This window comes from Leucoraja erinacea, chromosome 15 (genome assembly GCF_028641065.1).
Source record: "Leucoraja erinacea ecotype New England chromosome 15, Leri_hhj_1, whole genome shotgun sequence".
Taxonomy (NCBI): Eukaryota; Metazoa; Chordata; class Chondrichthyes; order Rajiformes; family Rajidae; genus Leucoraja; species Leucoraja erinaceus.
This window is the reverse complement of record NC_073391.1, coordinates 38,645,058-38,669,292: the sequence shown is the minus strand read 5'-3', so window position 1 is coordinate 38,669,292 and position 24,235 is coordinate 38,645,058. Positions and strand designations below refer to the sequence as shown.

Below are 24,235 nucleotides of genomic sequence, written 5' to 3'. Positions count from 1 at the left end.
CAGTTCCTTCCTATACATATTGAAGGTAATTACGAGTTAGTTTCTTCAGATACGTTATTGGCTTTAGTTGGAAGGTGGCCTTGTCAGCATGTTGGTTAGGTGTCGTGGCAAGGCTGCCTTGGACAGAGGTAGAATCAAGGGTGTTCAAGTCAAGGAAAGTACTTCATGTGAGGATTTCTTTGAAGTGTTCCTTCAGCGAGTGTCATCTTCCTCTCTGGACCTGACAATCTTGCTTTATTCCTCGTCTCTCAATGGGCTGGGACCTTGAATGTTGGAGGTCTCTTAGCGTTCTTCCTTCCTGCGCCTATGGGGCTGTTTCTTTTCCCTTGGATGATGGAGTTTCCAATCTGAGAATACATATTACCTTTACTAGAGTAACTCAGCGGGACAGGCAGCATCTCTGGCGAGAAGGAACGGGTGACATGGCCTCGACCCTTGTGGTTGTTGGCAGTTCGTTATCACCTTCCCCAAGTCATCAATGATCTATTCTATATTTTCCTTGATCTTCGTCCCCTTTGTCCTCTCCTTTCCCCACCTTACCCTTCCATATCACTGTGTCTCTCTCTCCCGATTCTCAGTCAGGGAAAAAGGTCTCGACCCATTCCTTTTCTCCAAAGATGCTGCCAGTCCCGCTGAGTTACTCCAGCATGTTGTGTCTATCTTTGGTGTAAACTAACATTTGCAATTCCTTCCTGTACATATTACCTTTACTGTTCAATTAGCTCCTTGGTCTCCTGGACTCCTCTCTTGAAGCCATTAGCAAAATTTAAATTGTCAGCTAAAAATGTTAAGATTCACATCGTACCACTAGACACCCAGAATCAAATGCACTTAACAAGATATAGCAAAATGTTTCTGTGTCTGAGGACACAACTGGGGATTTTCAGACCTGTCTGAAGAAGGGTCTCGACCTGAAACGTCACCCATTCCTTCTCCCCAGAGATGCTGCCTCACCCGCTGAGTTACTCCAGCATTTTGTTTCAACCGGGAGAGCTGTTTATGACCCCATTGACCTGGTGATGTTACCCTGAACCAGTTAAGTTGCTGGAGATCCACCTTAGCCTTTCGGTACAATTGCCAAGGGCTGTCGGAACAACCATTTGCCAAGCCTGTACATTGTAAACTGTAGCAGGGCCTTGAATCAGCCCAAAGTGTGCACCGACCCTTACAGAGAAGCCCACGCAAGATTCACAATTGTCACTTCTCCTTGTTGCAGCAAGATGACCTGTGCCTAAACAACCACAAGCGGTGAAAGAAACAAATGGTGAAAGCCCCACAGAAGAAAGGCGGCTCCGCCAAGGGATGCCAGGAACTCCACCAGTGGGGGGTAACAAGTATGAAAGGGCAAGGACTTGCCACCAGCTACAGGTAAGTTCACTTTTGGATCACTTTGGATTTCAGGGGGCATCAACTAATGCCTATCACTGTAATGACAGCAGTGATGAACTGGCAATTTGTGACAGGAGCAGACAAGAGCGGTTCAATAGTGCTTTATGAGTCACATGTGCAACTGCACTGTGAAATAATTTTTGCCTTCACTGCACAGGCGGGCGGCGACATTATTAAAAGTCCGAAGTGCGGCAGGCCCGCGCGCTCGTTGTCCTGGAGCCGTTCCTGCAAACTGACGTCCCTCTCCATCTTTGTGTCGCCGGTTCACCCTCCTACCGGCTCCCTCCTGGTCACGCCGATATTTCTTTTATTTGCCTCCCGAGGGGATTAGAGTTATTCCCCCATTTCGTGTGAGGTCTCACAAAGTTGAAATGTTTCCTGTTAACTGATGTGTGATGTACTGAAATGTCAGGGACACCTACCTACCTGATGTTGTAGGTCACTGATCTCTATGACGTGCATTCCAGATTGACTTCTTAACGATTAAATTATAAAGCCCAACTAGCAACGATCAATTCTACATTTTCCTTGATCTACATTCCCTTTGCCCTATTTTCACACCTTACACTTCCTTATCTATCTCTCTCTCTCTCTCTCTCTCTCTCCTCTCCCCTGGCATCAGTCTGCAGAGGGGTCTCGACCCAAAACGTCACCCGTTCCATCTCGCCAGAGATGCTGCCTGTCCCACCGAGTTACTCCAGCATTTTGTGTCTGTTTCTCATTTAAACCAGCATCTGCAGTTCCTTCCTATACATTCTAGTAAACACGTTGGTGTCCATTTTGTAAATCTTATCGCGAGACATGCCTTTCGGGTCTACAGTTGTGTCCTTTTAAAAACTGCCAAGACCATTAACAACCTCTTCTGCTGAAAAGTCTTTTGAAAGAATATCAATCTAAATTTTATTCGTAACATTTGAAACTGCCGGCTCTATTATTGAGAATGCCAAAATAAGATTTTAAATGTCTTTCCAGACCGTCGGCAAGGTGGCGCAGCGGTAGAGTTGCTGCCTTACAGCGCCAGAGACCCGGGATCAATCCTAACTACGGGTGCTATCTGTACCGAGTTTGTGCGTTCTCCCCGTGACCTGCCTGGGTTTTCTCCGGAAGCTCCGGTTTTCCTCCCACACTCCAAAGATTTACAGGCTTGTAGGTTAATTGGCTTGGTAAAATTGTAAATTGTCCCTACTATGTGTAGGATAGCGCTAGTGTGTGGGGATCGCTGGTCGGTGCAGACTTGGTGGGCTGGTGATGCTTCTGTGCTGTATCTCTAAACTACACAAAAAATATAAACTTACTGGATAATCCATCTCTGCATGCATCTTCTACTATGTGGAAATTCAGTTCACAGCCACAATTCAGACTTGCAAACTGTTCAGGTTATGAACAGTTCTCATTTCACAAGTTCACAAGTTATAGGAGTAGAATTAGGCCATTCGACCCATCGAGTCTACCCTGCCATTCAATCATGGGTGAGCTCAACCTCCTAATCCCATTTTCCTGCCTTCTACCCATAACCTTTGATGGGTACTTATCCATCTCAAAAATATCCACTGACAGCCTACACAGCCCTCAGTGGCAATGAGTTCCACAGATTAACTACCCTCTGACTTAAGACGTTCCTCCTCACCTCCTTTCTAAAAGAGGGCCCTTTAATTCCGAGGCTATCACCTCTGGTCCTAGATTCTCCCACCAGTGACAAAATCCTTTTCCACATCCACTTCTATCTATGCCTTTCATTATTCAGTAAGTTTCAATGAGGTCCCCCCTCAACCTTCTAAACTCCAGCGAGTAGAGGCCCAGTGCTGTCAAATGCTCATCATGTGCTAACCCACTCATTCCTGGAATCATTCTTGTAAACTGCCTCTGGACTCTCTCCAGAGCCAGTACATATTTCCTCAGATAAGGGGCCCAAATTTGCTCACATTACTCCAAATGTGGCCTGACCAGCCTTATAGAGCCTCAGCATTACATCTCTGTTTTTATATTCCAGTCCTCTTGATAATGTAAGCATTAAATTTGCTTTCCTAAATCCCAACATCATATGAATATTGGCCCCATGTCTTATGAACTACAGACTGTCTTTAGGGCTTCAGGCATTTTTACACTAAGAATTGTGTTTATTAATTTATTGATTTTTTTTGTTTGTTTAATATATGTTATCTATGAGTATTGTGTTTACAAGCTTGGTATGCTGCTACAAGTAAAATATGTTCAGTTGTGGGTACATATGACAATTAAACACAGGATCTTTGCTACATTCACCGCTGTTAAATTCAGGTTATGAACAGTTTAGTTTAGATTAGTTTAGAGATACAATGCGGAAACAGGTATTCCAAGTCCACTCCAACCAGCGACCCCCGTACACTGACACTATCCAACACACATTAGGGACAATTTACAATATCACCAAAGCCACGTAAGTTATAAACCTGCACGTCTTTGCAGTGTGGGAGGAATCCGGAGATCCCGGACAAAACTCACACAGGTCACGGGGAGAATGTACAAACTCCGTACAGACAAGCACCCGTAGTCGGGATCGAACATGGGTCTCTGGTGCTGTAAGGCAGCAACTCTACCGCTGCCCCACCGTGTCCCCCATTCTCAAGAACAGGACCTTGTTGCAACCCTGGAAGGACCTATAATTCGATAACTCAACAGGAAGAAAAAAAAATCTATTTTCAGTTTTATAAAGTGTAAAGATAAATCTGTATCCTTTAAAAATTTCAATGCAGGGCATTTTTTCCCCCCTTTCCACTGCAGTTGCCACTGGCTGCCAGTATGTGGCACTATAGGGCTATTTTTTGTATCGCACGCGCGCACACACACAGTGGAATTTTTATATATAAAACATTTAGACACATTAATCACATTCATGTTTATCATAATCTGAATAGTCGTCTAAAAATAATTTTGAATTAGATGCAAAGACAAAAGCAATTACATTTGTGTCCTGTCATAAATCCCTCTGCCTTGCCCAAGCCAGGCCATTACAGCTGTCGAGATGGGTGGGCGAGCTGCCAACTCCATCTGTATCCAGCTGCTACAGTAAGCTCCCTATCACCAATGCTGGCTCTCCCCACCTGCCTTCCTTCTGCCCAGAGGGCAACGTCACTGAAATCAGTGCTGGTCAATCGTAGACAGGCCAAGGGAAGGAACCTTGAGGGCTGTGTGCTTGATGGAAACTGCTCAGGGAAGCGAGGCGTTGGGACTCACCACTGCATTTGATGGGGTTAAAGACCTCCTCGTGCTGTTTGAGAGTTTTCCATGGGAGATCTGTCTGGGTGAAATTTCGGAGGTTCAAAGTTTGTTTTTCCGCAGCAGCCATCAGGCCCTTGATCACTACAAAACACGAACTAGACTCGATGGGCCGAATGGCCTAATTATCCTCCTATATCTTATGACCTTATGAGATATGGACTTTTTGGTTGTGCAAAGGGTTTCAGACATTGATAGTGGGGTTAATAAATTACAGATCTTTGTCTTTGGTTATTATCTGTTATCTATGAGTATTGCGTTTACAAGCCGGTTTGATAAGTAAGGGTGTCAGGGATTATGTAGCGAAGGCAGGAGACTGGGGTTGAGAGGGAAAGATAGATCACCCATGATTGAATGGCAGAGTAGACTTGATGGGACCAATGGTCTAATTCTACTCTTAGAACATATGAACCTATGCTGCACCAAGTAAAAATACCATTGTTCAGTTCATAAGTTCATGTTCATAAGTTAGGATATACACTTGGATCAATTCAACAATGGACAGCAAACTTGCAGTCCACATTAGCGACAGAAGTGATGCCAAAAGACTGAATGATGGCAAATGTTTCTCCTAAACCCTTGCTTTCCCTCGCTCTCTGCGATTTTCTTTTAATTTAATGGCATGCCAGACCATTTCACGAGACATTTAAGAATCAACCCTATTATTCTTGGTCTGGAGTCCACTCTAGCAGGATGGTGCAATGTTGGCAGCTTTTCTCCCCTCGAGGATATTAGTAAACTAGATGGGTTTTAGTCTAGAGATACAGCGGGGAAACAGGCCCTTCGCCCACCGAGACCGCACCGACCAGCGATGCCCGCACATTAACACAAACCTACACACACTAGGGACAATTTACACTTATACCAAGTGTACAAACCCCAAGCCAATTAACCTACAAACCTGTACGTCTTTGGAGCATGGGAGGAAACCCAAGAACTCGGAGAAAACCCACGCAGGTCATGGGGAGAACGTTCAAACTGCGTACAGACAAGCACCCGTAGTCGGGATCGAACCCGGGTCTCTGGCACTGCAAGCGCTGTAAAGCAGGAACTCTACCGCTGCGCCACCGTGCGCTTTAACACCCATCTATCACATTTATACCCCACTAATGAAATTGGGTGCTCATTCCAGCTTAATTTTTATTTAATTAATTGAATTGAACTTGCACAGATGCAGCTGGGGGATTAAGTCCTGGACCATTATGCTGGGCTCTGGATTACTGGTATTACAACCTATCATGCTCTTTTCCCTAGTGTTTATTTTTAAATTTCAGCTAAGGTGTAAGAAGCAGGGAAGGGTTGATCTTTTACTGAATTAATAAATGAATGACACTTAATTGTCACACGTGACAAGTCACAGTGATATTCTTTGTTTAGCAATAGCCAAGGTATGCAAAGAGTCGCCACAGAAAGGACGCCGACAGAGATACAAAGTGTCCCACGCCGGGTCCTCATTTGTGCAAAAAAGGTATTACACTGTACCTTGGCTCACGTGATAATAACCAAACCATTGAAAGCTTCAGACCTTCGTACTTTACATACAGGGACATGAAGTTGAAAGCCACGTACGTTGTGCTAAGCGCATCAAAGAAGAGCAAGTTCAACCCCGGTTGGAACACACTTCCCAGTTCTGTGTTCCCAGGCTATAGGTAGATTGAGAAAGTACGGTCAAAATTGCAGGAGGGAACTACGAGAATGGTTCAGGGGACGGAAACTTTAAAGCAGCGCAGATGAACGAGAGAAGCTGGGTTGTTCTGCACACAGCAGGAAGGCTCAAGAGAAATCAATTGGCCTTCGTTTTTATACGATGAAGGGTATGGATGGAATACGTGAGAAGCAACTTTTGCCGATTCCTGGAGAGCTGATACCAGGGCACGCGGTCTTACACAAGTGGTGGATGAAGAATTTAGTTTAGAAATGCAGCACATGAAAAGGCTCCTTTGGCCCATGTTCACCTGTTCCCACTAGTTCTACATTATCCCACTTTCGCATCCACTCCCCAGGACAGTTTATGGAGGCCGATTAACTTACATGCGTGCATGCATTTGGGATGTAGGAGGAAACCGGAGCACCGGAGGAAATCTACATACAGGGAGAACATGCAAACTCCACACAGACAGCATCGGAGGTTAAGATTGAACCCAGGTCTCTGGTGCTCTGAAGCAGCAACTCCTACTTTTGGGGTTTTTTTCCCCAAAGAGAAGTTGACAAACACTTGAAAAAAATTCAGAGTTGGGGAGAAAGGGTTGGGATTACAAACCCATTTGGATTCTGTTGACCAAACAGTCTGCTGTGCCAGATGTTAAGTGTAAGAAGGAACTACAGATGCTGGTTTAAACCAAAGATAGACACAAAAAGCTGGAGTAACTCAGCAGGACAGGCAGCAACTCTGGAGAGAAGGAATGGGTGACGTTTTGGGTCAAGACCCTTCTTTGTTCAAACAGGTTAATCAACACATTGATAACATTGAAAGTAAAGCAGATGCAGTACTGAGCAAGGCCATCATAGACAGACATGGCAGACATGGATTTTACCTTTAATTAACTTTGGCATTGGAGTTTAAACATACAATCCCTTTCAGCAACTAAGCCTTCATTTATTAGTTGCCAAACCAAAACACATTGCAAATACCATAGAAAAGAACTAACTACAAAAACAAGGAAGGCTGTCGCACTAAGAGTGGGCATTTGAGGAATAGATCGGGTAGATGCACAGAGTCTCTTGCCCAGAGTAGGGGAATCGAAGGCCAGAGGTCGTGGGTTTAAGGTGAAGAGGAAAAGATTTAATAAGAATCTGAGGGGCAACATTTTCACACAAAGGGTGGTGGGTGTATGGAACGAGCTGCCAGGGGAGGTAGTTGAGGCAGGGAAAACCTAACGTTTAAGAAACAGTTAGACAGGTACATGGATAGGACAGGCTTAGAGGGATATGGGCCAAATACAGGCAGGTGTAGCTGGGACATGTTGGCTTGTGCAGGCAAGTTGAGCCGACGGGCCTGTTTCCACGCTATATGACTCTATATGGAACGAGTTACCAAAGGAGGTGGCTGAGGCAGACACTATAGCAGCATTTAAAATACACTTGGACAGGTACATGGATAGGAAGGGCTGGGAAGGCTGTGGGCCAAACATGAAATAAGACTACTTTAGATAGGGCATCTTGATTGGCATGGACGAGTTGGGCTGAAGGGCCTGTTTCCACGCCTATGATTCGAATTTCAATCACAGTTTGACACTTTAGAGGAAAGTCAATATGAACTGCAGACATTGCAATAACAACCAAAAATGTTGGATATAAATAAAGTTATCCCACCAACTGTGGACAGAGACACAGAGCTGATGTTTTTGGATTATGAACCATACAACATTGTCCACAGTTGCCGTTAAACCTGCTACATATTTTCAGCATGCTCTGTTTTTATGTGAAGGAGAAAAGGCATTTTTGAAGCTGAAGACACGAGAGACAGTCAACTCAAATTAAACTGGAGCTCTCTCTACTGGCTGGGCATGAGGTTGGAGAGTAAAGATTTATTGTGGTTTGATTGATTAGTAGGACTGAGTGTTACAATCCCTAAGATTTCACTACAATTGTCATTCTTGGGTGTGACCACTAGGTGAATTTGCTAACAATCAGACACATCTTCACAATGTTACTTGACGACAGGGGTGAAACATTCACAAGGCAGGAAAGGGAGATATTAACATACTGAAATCAAAATGGCATACCGTTGGGCATTTCAATGATAAAACTCAGCCCACAAAACTTCCAAATCAATCATGCTGTTAAAATGCAGTTGGAAAACCTCAATTAATAAAATACATTTAGGACAGTGAATATAAAATACAAATGTTCAATGAAATTGCACACAGTGTGAAGGTATCTGAAAACAATTTACTTTCTACTTAATTTCCATTCAATTGACATTAAAATTAAATATGATAAAATAAAATGGAAACATGTTTCATATTTGCTTATAGAGATTAACATTCAATTAGGATCAACCGTGATTGAATGGCAGAGTACACTTGATGGGCCGAATGGTCTAATTCTGTTATGAATATATCAGTTATGACCCTATGAGGACAAAGCAAAATACATCCTCTCCAATCTCCAAAGCATGAAGGAATGCTTATGTTTCTGTGGTAGTTCAGTGGACAGAGAGCCCTGCTCCGACTCACTGCGCCTCCATGTGGCCAACTTTATCATGACTGGGAAAAGCCAGATTTACTAAATTACAAATGTAAACAGGATCTCATTCTAAAGGGCCTGTCCCACTTGGGCGTCATTTGCATGTTATTTACGTGACTTAATTTATGCGTCGTGATGCGCACATGATGCGCGCATGGCATGCATTACGCATGTATGGCGTGCATTACGCACGCATGGTGCGTGGCAGTGACGTGTGGTCGTGCGCGGCGCCCCAGGATTTGGGGATTCAGAAAACCTTCGAGCGCCACCTGAGTGACGCGCAAATGACGCCCAGGTGGGACAGGCCCTTAATGCTTTAGTTTTAGTCTAGCTTTGAGCTACACTGAGTAAGTCCTCACCGACCAGCAATTCCCGCACACTAACACAATCCGACACACACTAACATGCACATACACCAAGACAATTTACCTACAAACCTGTATGTCTTTGGAGTGTGGGGGGAAACCGAAGATCTTGGGAGAAAACTCACGAGGTCATGGGGAGAACGTACAAATTCCGTACAGACAGCCAGACTGTAGCCACGATCGAACCAGGTCTCCAGGGCTGCAAGCGCAGCAAGGCAGCAACTCTACCGCTGCGTCACTGTGTCACCCCTAACTTTTTCACCCAGAGGGTTGTGAATCTGAGGAATTCTCAGCCTCAGGAGGCCAATTTTCTGGATGCTTTCAAGAGAGAATTAGATAGAGCTCTTACAGATAGGGGAGTCAAGGGATACAGGGAGAAGGCAGGAACGGGGTACTGATTGTGGATGATCAGCCATGATCACAGTGAATGGCGGTGCTGGCTCGATGGGCCGAATGACCTACTCATGCACCTATCACTTTAAGGGTGGCATCTCAGCACTGCACTGATTCATCACTCCGCGTTAAACGATGAGTGCTCGGAATGAAACTTGAACCCACACTCATTCTGACGCGGGGATGAGACACAGCTGACATCTGAACACACCATCACTAACGTGCATATGCACTGAAGCACCAGCTGAGGCAGTTCTAATCAATCAAGTAACTGACTAAATAGTCGTTCTCCTTTCCCCTATGTTCCCGTTTTAAAAAAAAAAAAAATTATTTTAATACTCTATATGCTTACGGTTAACTTTAGATTAATCTTTAGACTTTACTTTAGACTTTAGCGATACAGCGTGGAAACAGGCCCTTCGTTCCACCGAGTCCGCGCCGAACAGCAATCATCCTGCACGCACTGGGGCAGTTTCACCATTTTGCCCAAGCCAATTAACCTACAAACCATATAGTGTAGCAGGAAACTGGAGCACACAGAGAAAACGCACAGGGTCAGAGGGAGAACGCACAAAAACTCCATGCAGAAAGCACCTGTGATTAGGATCAAACCAGGGTCGTTTGCGATGTAAACCTTACCTCTGCAACACCGTGCCGCCCCCTAACGAGAGTCACAAAATCTGCAGTGCTCCTTCCAACATGCGATCGCAGTGGGGGGCTCCTGCAGTGATCTTTGTGTGATGAGATTATATGACTGGGAACTTGAGCACTGAGGTTACTGAATGATTTTCCCTGCTGTCATTTTAGTTTTGTTGAGAGAAGCAGCATGGAAACAGGCCTTGCCGTCCACACCAGCCACCGATCACACTAGTTCTATGTTATCCCACATTTGCACCCACTTCTCACATACAAGGGGGGCAATTTAAAGTGTCCAATTAGCGTGCAAATCCACACGTATTTGGGACGTGCGAGGAGACGGGTGCACCCGGAGGAAACCCACGTGGTCACAGGGAGAGTGTGCAAACTCCACACAGACAGCACCCAAGGTCAGGATCGAACCCGGGTCCCTGGCGCTGTGAAGCAGTGGCTTTACCAGATGCACCACTGTGTCCACTAAACGTGAAGAACACCAGACTCATGATTTCCAATATACTTTCCTGTGGCGGTATTCACAGGAGGTTGTACAGATATCTGCAGAAAATCATTAAAAATAAAACTAATTGTGAGGGCAAAATTGAGGTGGAGGTGCTCGAAATTCTACAGTGGCGAATGCAATGTTACAAAATTTTGTGGCAATTTATCTCAATAACATAACATTTTAATTTGACATTCTGAGAAATATTATTTTTCATACTCGGAAATAGGCATCTTATTATTGATTTTCAAACATTACAAAAAAGCTGGATCTTGGATTCCCAAAAAGATTAACATTTTTAAATAGCCTAAGTGTCCAAAGATTATTCACAAATAATTCACAATATTTTTTTATATCTAATTTACATTAATTTATAGCCCAAGGAAAATTTAATAGCTGTACATAAATGCCCATTTAAATGTTTTCTAGTGGGTTCATGTGGAGTTTATGAACGTTGACATAGCTAATGATGAACTCAAGTGCCGAGTAAAATACTGCGGGAACCCCAAAATGAGCACAGTCATTTGTCAATGCCCCATTTAATGTAAAAATAAGGTACATACCTTTAATTGTTACAAAAACCCTCCAGAATCAAACAAATTTTAAAACTATTACCCCCAGCTCTACCCGCTCTTGCAGCGATTGTTTCGTTAATGATTTACGCCCCGATTAACAGCATCAAAATTCAACCCGCCCCCTCCAAACAGCGCCACAATCGGGCCAATGGCTGAGGCAGCACGTATCATTTCCAACCTACATCTAAATCAAGAGATTCCCAGCACTGCCAACTTTAATGCACTAGCAATTGATTTCAACGTTTATGAACAACAATGATGAACTTCCAGAACCATCAGTCAATGAGAAAATTATGTACATTCTCTACCCCCCCAGAACACCATGAAGCCCCAAACATAAATCAACCCACGCGGACAGGGCCAGTGATGCAGCACATATCATTTCCAACTCATCAAGAGATAGCACTGCCAACTGATGCCTAGCAATTGATTAACGTTGCCAACTTCCTGGACTATTTGGGATTCTCCCAGAACTGAAGATAAATCACCTGGACATTGTTGCCAGCAAACCAGAGACAAGATCTTCTTTCAGTATTTTGTTCGCTGGCTTTACAAAGCGATGATGTGTGGGTGGTTGGGGAAAAGAGTTCACAAGTTATCGGAGTTGAATTAGGCCATTCGGCCCATCGAGTCTACTCCACCATTCAATCGTGGCTGATCTTTGATGAGGAAAACATTTTTCACACAGAGAGTGGTGAATCTCTGGAATTCTCTGCCACAGAAGGTAGTCGAGGCCAGTTCATTGGCTATATTTAAGAGGGAGTTAGATGTGGCCCTTGTGGCTAAAGGGATCAGGGGGTATGGGGAGAAGGCAGGTACAGGATACTGAGTCGGTTGATCAGCCATGATCATATTGAATGGCGGTGCAGGCTCGAAGGGCCGAATGGCCTACTCCTGCACCTATTTTCTATGTTTCTATGTTTCTATCTCTGCCTCTTAATCCCATTTTCCTGTCTTCTCCCCATAACCATTTACACCCGTACTAATCGAGAATTTGTCTATCTCTGCCTTAAAAATATCCACTGACTTGGCCTCCGCAGCCCTCTGTGGCAATGAGTTCCACAGATTCACTAACCCTCTGACTAAAGAAGTTCCTCCTCACCTCCTTTCTGAAAGAGCGCCCTCTAATTCCAAGGCTGTCACCTCTGGTCCTAGACTCTCCCACCAGTGGAAACATCCTCTCCGCATCCACTCTATCTATGCCTCTCATTATTTTGTATTGAAATTTTCATTTGTTGAAATGTCTGGGAATGCATCCAACCAGCTTGGCAGCCCTGAACTCAGTGGGAATGGCTGGAAACTAATTCACCTACTGCAGACCCAGCAGTGGGCAGCAGAGGCCTGCAATTTAGCGCAGACACCAGGTCCTAGAGGCACATTTGGATTCCTTTTCACGGCAGAAAGTCTTGACCTCCTTTGCAAGTGGGAAATAAGAATGCCATTCCGTAGTTGGCCTGGGGACAAAGAGAGACAAATGAACGTTAGAAGCCCACCCCAAAGGCTCGTTGGTCAGTGGCGTTAGTAACTTGCCCAAAGGCATGTCGTTCGGCGGCACTGGTAACCTGGCCAAATGCTCGAAGATCGGCAGAACCAGGACGGAACTGGCGATGTCGGACGAGAGGGGCAAGGGCCGGTTGGAGGGTGAACCAGGGCAGTGCCTCCAACACCTTCAAGGTCTGGTGCAGGAGGCAGCCCCCGGGGCACAATGATGGCCGTGCGAGGAGAAGAGACTGACGTCGGTTCGTTGGAATGGCTTCAGTACATCGAGTGCGTGGGCCGACCAGTCTTTGACTAATGGCGCCAAAAATGGCAGCGACAGCTTGTAAAATATATCCAAAAAGAATTTCACTGCGCTGTTGCATGTGTGACAAATAAAGAACCACCATTGACTATTGAAATTCAACATCCAACATGATGAGAGTCAGCCACTGCCATTCTGTCAGATCATGGCTGCTCGGAACCTCAAATCAATGTCCCTCCTAAGCCCCTTATCCAATATTCCATCCTAGAAATAATCCATTGGACCTGAATGTTCCATTGTCAGCAGCATGAAGAGTCTCTTAATGGAGGGACGAGTAAATGAGGCAAAGTGGTTTTACAAAGAAGTTTCATGCATATTGGGCAGCACGGTGGCACAGCGCCAGAGACCCGGGTTCAATCCTGACTACGGATGCTTGTCTGTACGGAGTTTGTACGTTCCCCGCCTGACCTCAATGGGCTTTCTCCGGGAGCTCCGGTTTCCTCCCACACTCCAAAAACGTACAGGTTTGAAGGCTAATTGTAAATTGTCCCTAGTGCGTGTAGGATGATGTTAGGGATCGCTGGTCAATGTGGACCTGGTGGGTCGAAGGGGCTGTTTCCGCACTGTATCTCTAAACTAAACTAAAAACAAAGCAAACTATATTGCTGCCACGACTGGTGCCACACATAAAAACACTACCAGCAACAAAAATGTTTCTCCTTCATTTTAATAAACTTTTCCCGGGGTGTTAGACGTTAAACATGTCTGTGGACAGGGGTCAGTCAAATATAACAAACAAGACATTCTACTGAAAAGAAGCCACCCTAGCTATTGAATAAGCTCCTGAGGATTTGCCAACCAGTGGTAGAGCTGCTGCCTTATAACGCCAGAGACCTGGGGTCCGATCCCGACTACGGGTGCTGTCTGTACAATGTTTGCACTGTCTCCCCGTGATCGCGTGGGTTTTCTCCGGGTGCTCCAGTTTCCTTCCACACTTCAAAGACATGCAGCTTTGTCGGTTAATGGTCTTCAGTAAAATTGTAAATTGTCACAAGTGTTAGCGTGCTGGATCGCTGGTCGGTGTGGACTTGGTGGGCTGAAAGGCCTGTATCTCTAACAAACTAAACTAAACTAATATTACTGTCAGTGCTATAAAGTACTGGCACCAAGGGTAGGGCTTGAATCAGCCTTAACCACAAAATCGCAGAGTCCCAGAATAATGACAGGCACAGATAGAGTGGATGTGGAAAGGATGTTTCCACTGGTGGGAGAGTCCAGAACCAGAGGTCATAGCCTCAGATTTAAAGGGCGCTCTTTTAGAAAGGAGGTGAGGAGGAACTTTTTTAGTCAGAGGAAGATTACGAAGAGTCGGTTTGTCAAGGAAGACTCTCTCTAACTTCTACAGGTGCACAGTAGAGAGCATGCTGACCGGTTGCATCGTGGCTTGGTTCGGCAATTTGAGCGCCCTGGAGCGGCTAAGTCTTCAAAAAGTAGTAAACACAGCCCAGTCCATCATCTTCTCTGACTTTCCTTCCATCGAGGGGATATATCGCAGTCGCTGCCTCAAAAAGGCCGGCAGTATCATCAAAGACCCACACCATCCTGGCCACACACTCATCTCCCTGCTACCTTCAGGTAGAAGGTACAGGAGCCTGAAGACTGCAACAACCAGGCTCAGGAATAGCTACTTCCCCACAGCCATCAGGCTATTAAACCTGGTTCAGACAAAACTCTGATTATTAATAACCCATTATTTGTTATTTGCACTTTATCAGTTTATTTATTCATGTGTGTATATATTTATATTATGGTATATGGACACACTTATCTGTTTTGTAGTAAATGTCTACTATGTTCTGTGTGCTGAAGCAAAGCAAGAATTTCATTGTCCTATACAGGGACACATGACAATAAACTCACTTGAACTTGAACTTGAACTTAATCTGCGGAATTTATTTCCACGTTCCTTGCGTCTGACGTCTCCATGGTAATGGGGAGAAGGCAGGAAAAATGGAATTAGGAGGCAGAGATCAGCCATGATTGAATGGCGGAGTAGACTCGATGGGCCGAATGGTCTAAATCTGCTCCTGTGATTAGTGAACTTATGAATCGCTTTGCCATGTGTAAAGATTGACAGGATGTACAAAAAAAATAAAAAACAATAAAATAAAAGCTGTTGCTTACAAGTTCAAACAATCCTGATAAAACCATTAAATACATTCAAATCAACGCAATTAAATTAATGACCATATACTTATCCTTCTACCCCACACTATTTATCCTTCTACACCACAATGTTTCAATTCATCATGTGTGTGGCGTCACTTTCCTGCACAAAGGTCTAACTTGGCACATGTACAGAGTGTATTTTTCCCAGTGTAAATACTGGAGAGCCTACAGAAGATTGGCTCCTCTTCAACACAGGAGTGTGATAAGCAAATCCGCATGAATCATTTGTAAGGAAGCCCTTACTGCATACATTTAATTGCATATTACTTTATACATTTAAGGGCGGCACGGTGGTGGCGCAGCGGTAGAGTTGCTGCCTCACAGCGCCGTAGACCCGGGTTCGATCCTGACCACGGGTGCTGTCGGGACAGAGTTTTTATATTCTCCCCAAGATCTGCATGAGTTTTATCCGGGAGCTTTGGTTTCCTCCCACACTTCAAAGATGTACAGGTTTGTAGGTTAATTGGCTTGGTATAATTGTAAACTGTCTCTAGTGTATGTGGGATAGCATTAGTGTGTGGTAATCGCTGGTCGGTGTGGACTCTGTGAGCCGAAGGGCCTGTTTCCGCGCTGTGTCTCGAAACTAAACTAAACTAAGGAGGAGTCCGGGCAGCAATTCCAATAATCCATTTTCCCTCCTCCTTATTTCGCCCCCCAATCCCTGGAATTCACCGTAGTCTCTCCCATCAATTCCCTTTTGACTCTTTTTGCCATAAACCTTCATTAGGGACAAATTATACTTTAGCTAATTAACCTGCCAGAGATAGTGTGGGATGAGAGGGGAAACCAGAGCATCGGGAGGAAGCCCATGGAGAACAGGTGCAATCTCTGCGCAGATGGCACTCCAGGTCAGGATTAAACCTGGGTCCCCAGAGCTATGGTTAACTATCGTGCCACCGGCTGTTTAATTCCAAACCCTTACCCCCCCCCCCCCCCCCCCCCCCAAACCCCCCCCCCCAAACCCCCTCCGCCAATCATGCTGATAAATTCTGAGGCTATGACCTCCAGTCCTAGACGCTCCCACTAGTGGAAACATCCTCTCTACATCCACTCTATCCAGGCCTTTCACTATTCGCTGCATCTTTATCGTACTGCAACATTGCAAGAATAATAATCCGAAAATGGAAAATGGAGCGGAGGAGAGAATATATGCTGGGAAACTGCAGAGTGAGAGGGGAAAGATGGAGGCATGACCCGAAGCTTGGCAGCCGGCCTGGGAGATGCAGCATCAAGAGTCAAGAGAGTTTTATTGTCGTGTGTCCCAGATAGGACAATTAAATTCTCACTTGCAAATTATTCCACCGTGCTTCACGGTTTCATGTTTCAATCAAAGAGTCATAGAGTGATACAGTGTGGAAACAGGCCCTTCGGCCCAACTTGCCCACACCGGCCAACATGTCCCAGCTACACTAGTCACACCTGCCAGCATTTCGGCGATATCCTCCAAACCTGACCTATCCATGTACCTGTCTAATTGCTTCTTAAATATTGGGATAGTCCCAGCCTCAACTAGCTCCTCTGGCAGTTTGTTCCATACACCCACCAGCCTTTGTGTGAAAAAGTTACCCCTCAGAATCCTATTAAATATTTTCATCTTCACCATAAACCTATGTCCTCTGGTCCTCGATTCACCTACTCTGGGCAAGAGACTCTGTGCATCAATTTTTTTTAACTGAATGTTATCAATTTAATTTTAAGGGGTATATATTGTCACGGATAAGTGCAGAAACTGATGAATCATTTAAAAAAAAGGAATAACTTGATTGAACTGTTTTGTATCTGAACATTCGTTTCCAACTCGTACTTATGACAGAGATGTGGCTAAATCAGACTCTTCATTTGCCTGGACATTAATTACTTAAGCAGGTTTTTAGTGTGTGGCAGCTATTTTAAAGTGTGACGCACATCCACAGCCAGATTTTTAATTAGGTGGTTAGCCAGAGAGATATCCGATACGTCTCTCTGTGTCGGTTTCCAGCAGAAAAGAGCAATAAACTAAAATCTTCCTCCGTTTAAAAAGAATCAGTCAATCACTCTGGCAAGGCAAGAAAGAACACATGATGAAGAGGAGCAGGTCACGGAAGGCAATAATGGAATCCATCAACTGTAATTGGCTTAGATTGAGACTGGCTACATCAGCAAGAAGCTACAGGGTGTAAGACATCTGAAAGAATTTAAATGCATTGTTTTAGTGATCAATCAGGGTGCAAGGAAAAGTCACAACAGCAAATGGGTGACAGCGTGAACCTGCTGGCTCGACAAACTGAACATCCTGCAATTCATTAGTTCAATTGGTTTATAATCCTCTTGCGGTGTAGAAACACATACGCGGCCTGCACAGTAAAAGAAAATCTCTCAAGAAACTTTATCTTTCGGTCCAGTGTGGCACTTATGTCATTGTTGCCGTGGAAACATTGTGAACGCAACAATATAAGTCCTGACGCAAACTGATTGGCGATGATTGCAACCGGGACGGCAACAGAATGTGATGCACTGGGTTTCAGTAACCTTGTGCCTTGGGCCAAGATGGAATCCTCACCAAATAAATCTTTGTCCCGCCAGCAACCCAGGCCGTCCCCTGCCCCCTTCTGTGTGTCCCAGAATTAAAGGACATTCTTTTACGAAGGAGACGAGGAGAAATTTATTTAGCTAGAGAATGGTTAGCCGGGACTCCACTGTCAGAGTGAGGCCAAAGGCATATTGGAGGAACAGTACCTCATATTTCACTTGGGCAGCTTTCAACCCAGATGTATGAATATTGATTTCTCTCACTTCAAGTAATCGGCCTGTCCCACTTAGGTGACTCTTTAGGCGACCGCCAGGGACTGGTTTTAATGGAATTCACCTCCGACACCTGGTGACAACCTACGACAACGCCTACGTTAACCTACGACAGCAGAAATTGTTGCCACTGTGGCCAAAACATTTTCAACATGTTGAAAATTTTGCGGCATTCGCCTGTAGTTGCCCAAAGAATTGCCTAAGTGGGACAAGCCCATAACCCTTGCATTCCCTTTCTCTCTGTCCCTCCTCCACCCTAGTCGTTTTACTAGTTTGACTGTCGTCCTGGTTAATTTCACTGTTCGTATCCGCCTCGTTATCACCTTTTCCACAGCCAACAATGGACCATCGGTGTTGGCTTTGATTTGTTCTTTTCATACATTTGTTCTATGTACCTTTTCATACCTTTATGGGCCTGTCCCACTTAGGTGACTTTTTCGGCGACTGCCGGCGACTGTCATAGTCGTAGCAGGTTGTCGAAACACCAGCGACTGGACCCCCCCTACGACAATGTCTACGACAACCTACCGCCCAGTCGACGTCAACCTACCGACAACCGGCGACCCAAATGTAGCGACTTAGGACGTCCACCTCCGACCACCCCTACGACAACCTACGACCATACAGGCAACAACCTATGACAACCGAAGTCAACCAGCGTCCACCCGCGACAAGCAACGATCACGCGGTGACAACTGAAGCCAACTCAGTCGCCGGTACCTGTCGCCGGTTGACGTAGGTAGCCGCCAATGGAATTCACCGTCGTCAGCACCTGGCGACAACCTGCGTCATCCTGGCGACAATCTACGACAGGAGAAGACAAACTACGACAAGCCCACTCTCGCCAAAAAGTTTTGAACATTTCAAACTCCAGCGGCGATCAGAAAATCCTTACAAATTTTTAGGCGACTTGAGGAGACTACTCACGACCATACAGGCGTCACCCCGCGACCATGTGAAAACAACCTGGACGCCAAAAAAAATCGCCTACGTGGGACAGGCTCTTTAGTTTCCCTCTCCCCTGATTCTCAGTCTGAAGAAGGGTCTTGACCCGAGATGTCACCTAATCCTTTTCTCCAAAGATGCTGCCTGACCCGCTGAGTTACTAATTTTTTGTCTACTTTCTGTTTCTATTTCAGATTTCCAGCCTCTGCATTTTATAAAGTACGCAACTGTCTGAAACAAGATGACTTTCAAAGTTACACGCAAACAATTGTTTGCTTGCCAAGTCACTCAGAAAACATCCTCTTCGGTAAATCTGTTGCAGTAACAGAAACTTCATGGCCTCTGCACTGTTCTAGGTTGTAAAACACAACATTAAGAGTAATTAAAGCAACCTATGGTGTTGTTAATTCAGGAGAAATCAAATAGCAGCAAGTAGCGATTTAGAGTATCGTGTTCAGTTCTGGGCACCCTGTTATAAGAAAGATGTTGTCAAGCTGGAACGGGTACGGAGAAGATTTACGAGGTAGTTGCCAGGAACCGAGGGTCTGATCTATAGGGAGAGGTTGAGTGGGCTGGGACTCTATGCCTTCAAATGCAGGAGGATGAGGGGTGAGCTTATAGAGGTGTACAAAATCATGAGTGAAATAGATCGGGTAGGAATAGATCGGGTAGTCTCTGGCCCAGAGTAGGGGAATCGAGGGCCAGAGGACATAGGTTTAAGGTGAAGGGGAAACAATTTAGTGGGAATCTGAGGGGTAAGTTTTTCACACAAAGGGTAGTGGGTGTATGGAATGAGCTGCCAGAGGAGGTATTTGAGGCAGGGAAAACCTAACGCTTAAGAAATCCCAACGATTAAGAAGCAGTTAGACAAGTACATGGATAGGACAGGTTTGGTGGGATATGGGCCAAACGTGGGCAGGTGGGACTAGTGAAGCTGGGACATGTTGATCGGTGTGGGCAAGTTGGGCCGAAGGGCATGTTTCCACGCTGTGTCACTCTATGACTCTAAGTAGCGACGACAATGTCAGTGATCACTAACAGTCTAATTTTGTTCAGGAAAATTACAAAATGTCAGAGGTGACACGAGCGCAAAAACCAACCCGATGACTAACCGCTCTGCCTCGAAAACCGATCTAATGCCAAAAGATCAATCAAATCCCATTCAACTGCTGAATTACTGAGCGAGCACTTAGACAAAAGGTGCATCACCTTCAGCTTTGAACTGCAATACATTTACAGTAAAACACCCCATAAAACTGAAGAGCAAGGTGACATTGAAGCCAAAGACACTGTGATTTGATGAAGTAATTCAAATCTCGCATAAAATCCACCTGCCGTGTTATTGCTGCAATCTCCAGTAATTTCGCACGATGATCAAGTGCACAATTCTAACTAACAAGCTAAAGAGTAAATTCAGTAATATAGCACTCCAACCATATTTTGAAGCTGACTTACACGTCAATTTTCTCGCCCTCACCTTTTAACTCAATGAGCAAAACATTTGAGCTGCCCAGGTTAGTGCTTAAGAGGAATGAAATCCACCCTCACTTTCAAAGAATGCTTATTGCCAGTGAATGAAGCCTTTTGGAATGATATTCAGCAACGGGAACACATTCTTTGTTCAAACCAAAATAATATTGTCACCTTAAATCATTTTGATTGAGATGGGCATTCGATACTTTAGCTTGTAGTTTCTCTTTTCGATCACATCACCTGCAATTGACTAACACTATCAACATTTGCTACAGTGTTTTGGACCAGGAGGTACACTTACCATCTTCATTGTGCTATATATTCCAATAATTAATTGCTACTGTAATTTCATCACCAGTTACTTTATTTCCTTTAACTTTTTGATCCAACGCCTCGATCAATCTCGAGCAGTCTACGTTTCACACAGCGGCAGAGAACGGTGCGGCTTTAAGAGTTCCAATGCACTTACCTAGAGGGAAGGGAAAAAATGGACAGGGTTTCAGTGATCTAATCGTGAACCCAAATAATCACTTCATGCAATCAACAAATTAGCACGGACTGAAAAGATTTACACAGAATCAACAACGCAATTCAGGTCTGTGGATTTATACGCGGCTTGCGGCAGAGGATGCGACTAAATAAAAGTCAAAGGGCTTTCAGAGTGAACTAAACGTTCAAAGTCACCTTATTTTAAATTTAAATAGACACAAAATGCTGGAGTAACCCAGCATAACAGGCAGCGTCTCCGGAGGGATGATGAGACCCTTCTTCAGATGAGGGTAATATTGTTGACATTATTGGAGAAGACGTTATTCGGCAAAATATTTTAAGTTAGTTGAGAATCAAGCTTAATACAAGACTTCAGTCCATGTGGCTTCTGAGTGAAAGCCTGGCAGATTATGCAAGAAGCAGATACAAACAGCACAAGAATAATGTCAGTGATCATTCTACTGCAGCTAGATAACAGATGTCACCTCTCAGATGTCACCTCTCAGAAGCAACCTCTGAATCTCCGTTTGAATAGAAGGCAGCAGAAAGTTGTTCAACTCTTTAGCGATATCACATTCCAATCGGTTTGCATCACGGTGAGTGTTAATGAGGATCTCGCAATTATTGCTAATGCAAGATTCTAAGTATTTTAATGAGGGCACAAACAATCAATGAACTATAATAACCTTTCGTATTAGCATTAGGCAGAGATAATTTCAGTACAAATGACACAACTGAAGGCCAGGCTGATATCGTTCGAGGAGACACTGGTGAATAATGTCATTGTGCGACAGTGGCCACATAATACGCAGTCACTGCGCCTTCGTTCACATTCGGAGTCAAACCCTGTGTGAGTGTGTGTGTGTGTAGGTTAAATTGAAGTGGCCTTTCGTGACCCACCAAATCCATGCTGTGAGGTCAGCACTCTGTAACTAAAGCTGTTGCAAAGTCTTTTTTTTTTTTCTCACAACTGAAATGATGTTGAAAGTAAGCAACTAATTTGCAGAGCTGCAAGTTAAAAAAAAAACTAAAGCATACCGTAAAAATATTATGCAAGGGAGTCCTTCCAGCATGGATGCTGGAAGGGAATGAGAGTTGCATAATCAGTGGTGTGGTACAGCATAGAACCAGGCTCATAATCACCGCTCCTCTGCCAAGCCTAACCATACTAGTCCCACTTGCCTGTATTAGTTCCATGTCCCTGTATGTCTTGCTCAGTCAAGTACCTGTTAAGATGCTTTTTAAATATAATGACTGTTCCTGCCTCCACCATTTCCTCCGGCAGCTCATTCCAGATATTAACTACTCTCTGTGCAAAACATTTACTCCTCACATACCCTTCAAATCTCCTCCCTCTCACCTAAACCACCGCCCTTTAGTTTCCGATGCCCCAATCATGGGAAACAAACGCTGACTATCCACCCTATCTATGCCTCGCCATCATTTGATATACCCAGTTGACATAGAGATACTGCATGGAAACCGACCCTTCGACCCACCGAGATCACACCGACAGCCATTCACACTGGGTCTATGTTATCCCGATTTCTCATCCACTCCCTACACACCAGGGGGAATTGAGGGCAGCTCGGTGGAAGTTGTGGTAGAGTTGTCGCCTCACAGCGCCAGAGACCCAGGTTCGATCGTAACTATGGGTGCTGTCTGTACAGAGTTCGTACGTTCTCCCCGTGACGGCATGGGTTTTCTCCGGGTGCTCCAGTTTCCCCCCCACATTCCAGAGACGTACAGGTTTGTAGGTTAATTGGCTTCTGTAAAAATTGTAAATTGTCCCTGGTGTGTAGGATAGTGTTAGCGTACGGGGATCGCTGGTCAGCTCGGACTCAGTGGGTCGAAGGGGCCTGTTTCCACACTGTATCTCTAACCTAAGCATTAACGTACAAACCCGCTTTGTCTTTGGGAGGAAACCCGTGTGATCACATGGAGAATGTACAAACTCCACATACACACACACACACACACACACACACACACATACACACACACACACACAGAGCACTAAAGGTCAGGATCGAACCCGTATCCCTGGGGCTGTGAAGCAGCTGCGGTTCCATCATGTCACATCGTAGGTTCTTTACTCCTGGAACCTCAGGACCCACCTTATCCAGTCCCTCCTTGTAACTCAAGCCTTCCAGTACAGGTAACATTTTTCCTGTGGGGTGGCGAGCAGCACTGCAGTCTAAACATTGTTTCGTATAACTGTACCATGATGTCCCAGGTCTCAATGCCTTCTCAACCGGAGTCGTCACTTTGAAGGAACTATAACTCCCACTCCTCACACTGTTCACAGTGGCATAGCGATAGAGCTACTGCCTTACAGCGCCAGAGATCCCGACTACGGGTGCTTGTCTGTACGGAGTTTGTACATTCTACCCGTGACCTGCAAGGGTTTTCTCCAAGATCTTCGGTTTCCTCCCACACTCTAAATACGTACAGGTTTGTAGGTTAAACAATGGCTTGGTATAAATGTAAATTGCCCCCAGTGTATGCAGGATAGTGTTAGTGTGCGGGGTATCGCTGGTCGGTGTGGACTCGGTGGGCCGAAGGGCCTGTTTCCGCACTGTATCTCTAAACTAAACTAAAAACCACAATTCCCTGGGGCTCTGCCATTCACAGCGAGTATCCTGCCCTTGTTTAACTTTCCAAAATGCATTACTTCGCACTTGTCGGAGTTAAATCCCATCTGCCATTCATTGGCCCAATCTGTCTGAAGAAAGGGTCTCGACCTGAAACGTCACCCATTCCTTCTCTCCAGAATTGCTGCCTGACCCGCTGAGTTACTCCAGCATTTTGTGTCTATTCCCAGTTGATCAATACCCTGAGACCAAAGATATCCTGTCACAGCTCTCTGCCACAGAGGTTTAGGATTTAAAAAATGATAAACTGACCACTCGGGTGTGTGTCCACCCATTTCTATTCCCCCCTTGCCCTTCCCCTTCCACATATATCCCACTTTCACTGCCAGTGTATTTCACTCCTCTTCCATCTTTATCTTTGTCTCCTTTTCATCTCTAGGCTTTGTCCACCCATCTGCCAAACTCTTTATTGCTATCCCTTGCAATAAAGGCCATCGATCATTCATTTGCTTTCCCAATTGCTTGCTGCACAAGTTTATTAACGTTGTGAAAGAAATTTCCATACACCAACATTAAACATTTTTTCAACCAAAATTCAATTTTCCGATCCAAATAACCTTACAGGTTGTCCACATTAATCTTCATTTTTTAATTTTGTCACCTGACAATCTACACGAAGGCAA

General features: G+C 44.8%; 1 long non-coding RNA gene across 2 annotated transcripts in view; it reads left to right on the top strand.

Annotated features, from left to right (window-relative positions):
- LOC129704237 (uncharacterized) overlaps positions 1 to 24,235 on the top strand; it is a 76,027-nt gene that overhangs the window by 22,064 nt on the left and 29,728 nt on the right. For both annotated transcript variants that reach the window (XR_008724704.1, XR_008724703.1), the window contains exon 2: positions 1,217 to 1,368. This is a non-coding gene — a long non-coding RNA (uncharacterized LOC129704237). The remainder of the gene's footprint in view (positions 1 to 1,216; positions 1,369 to 24,235) is intronic.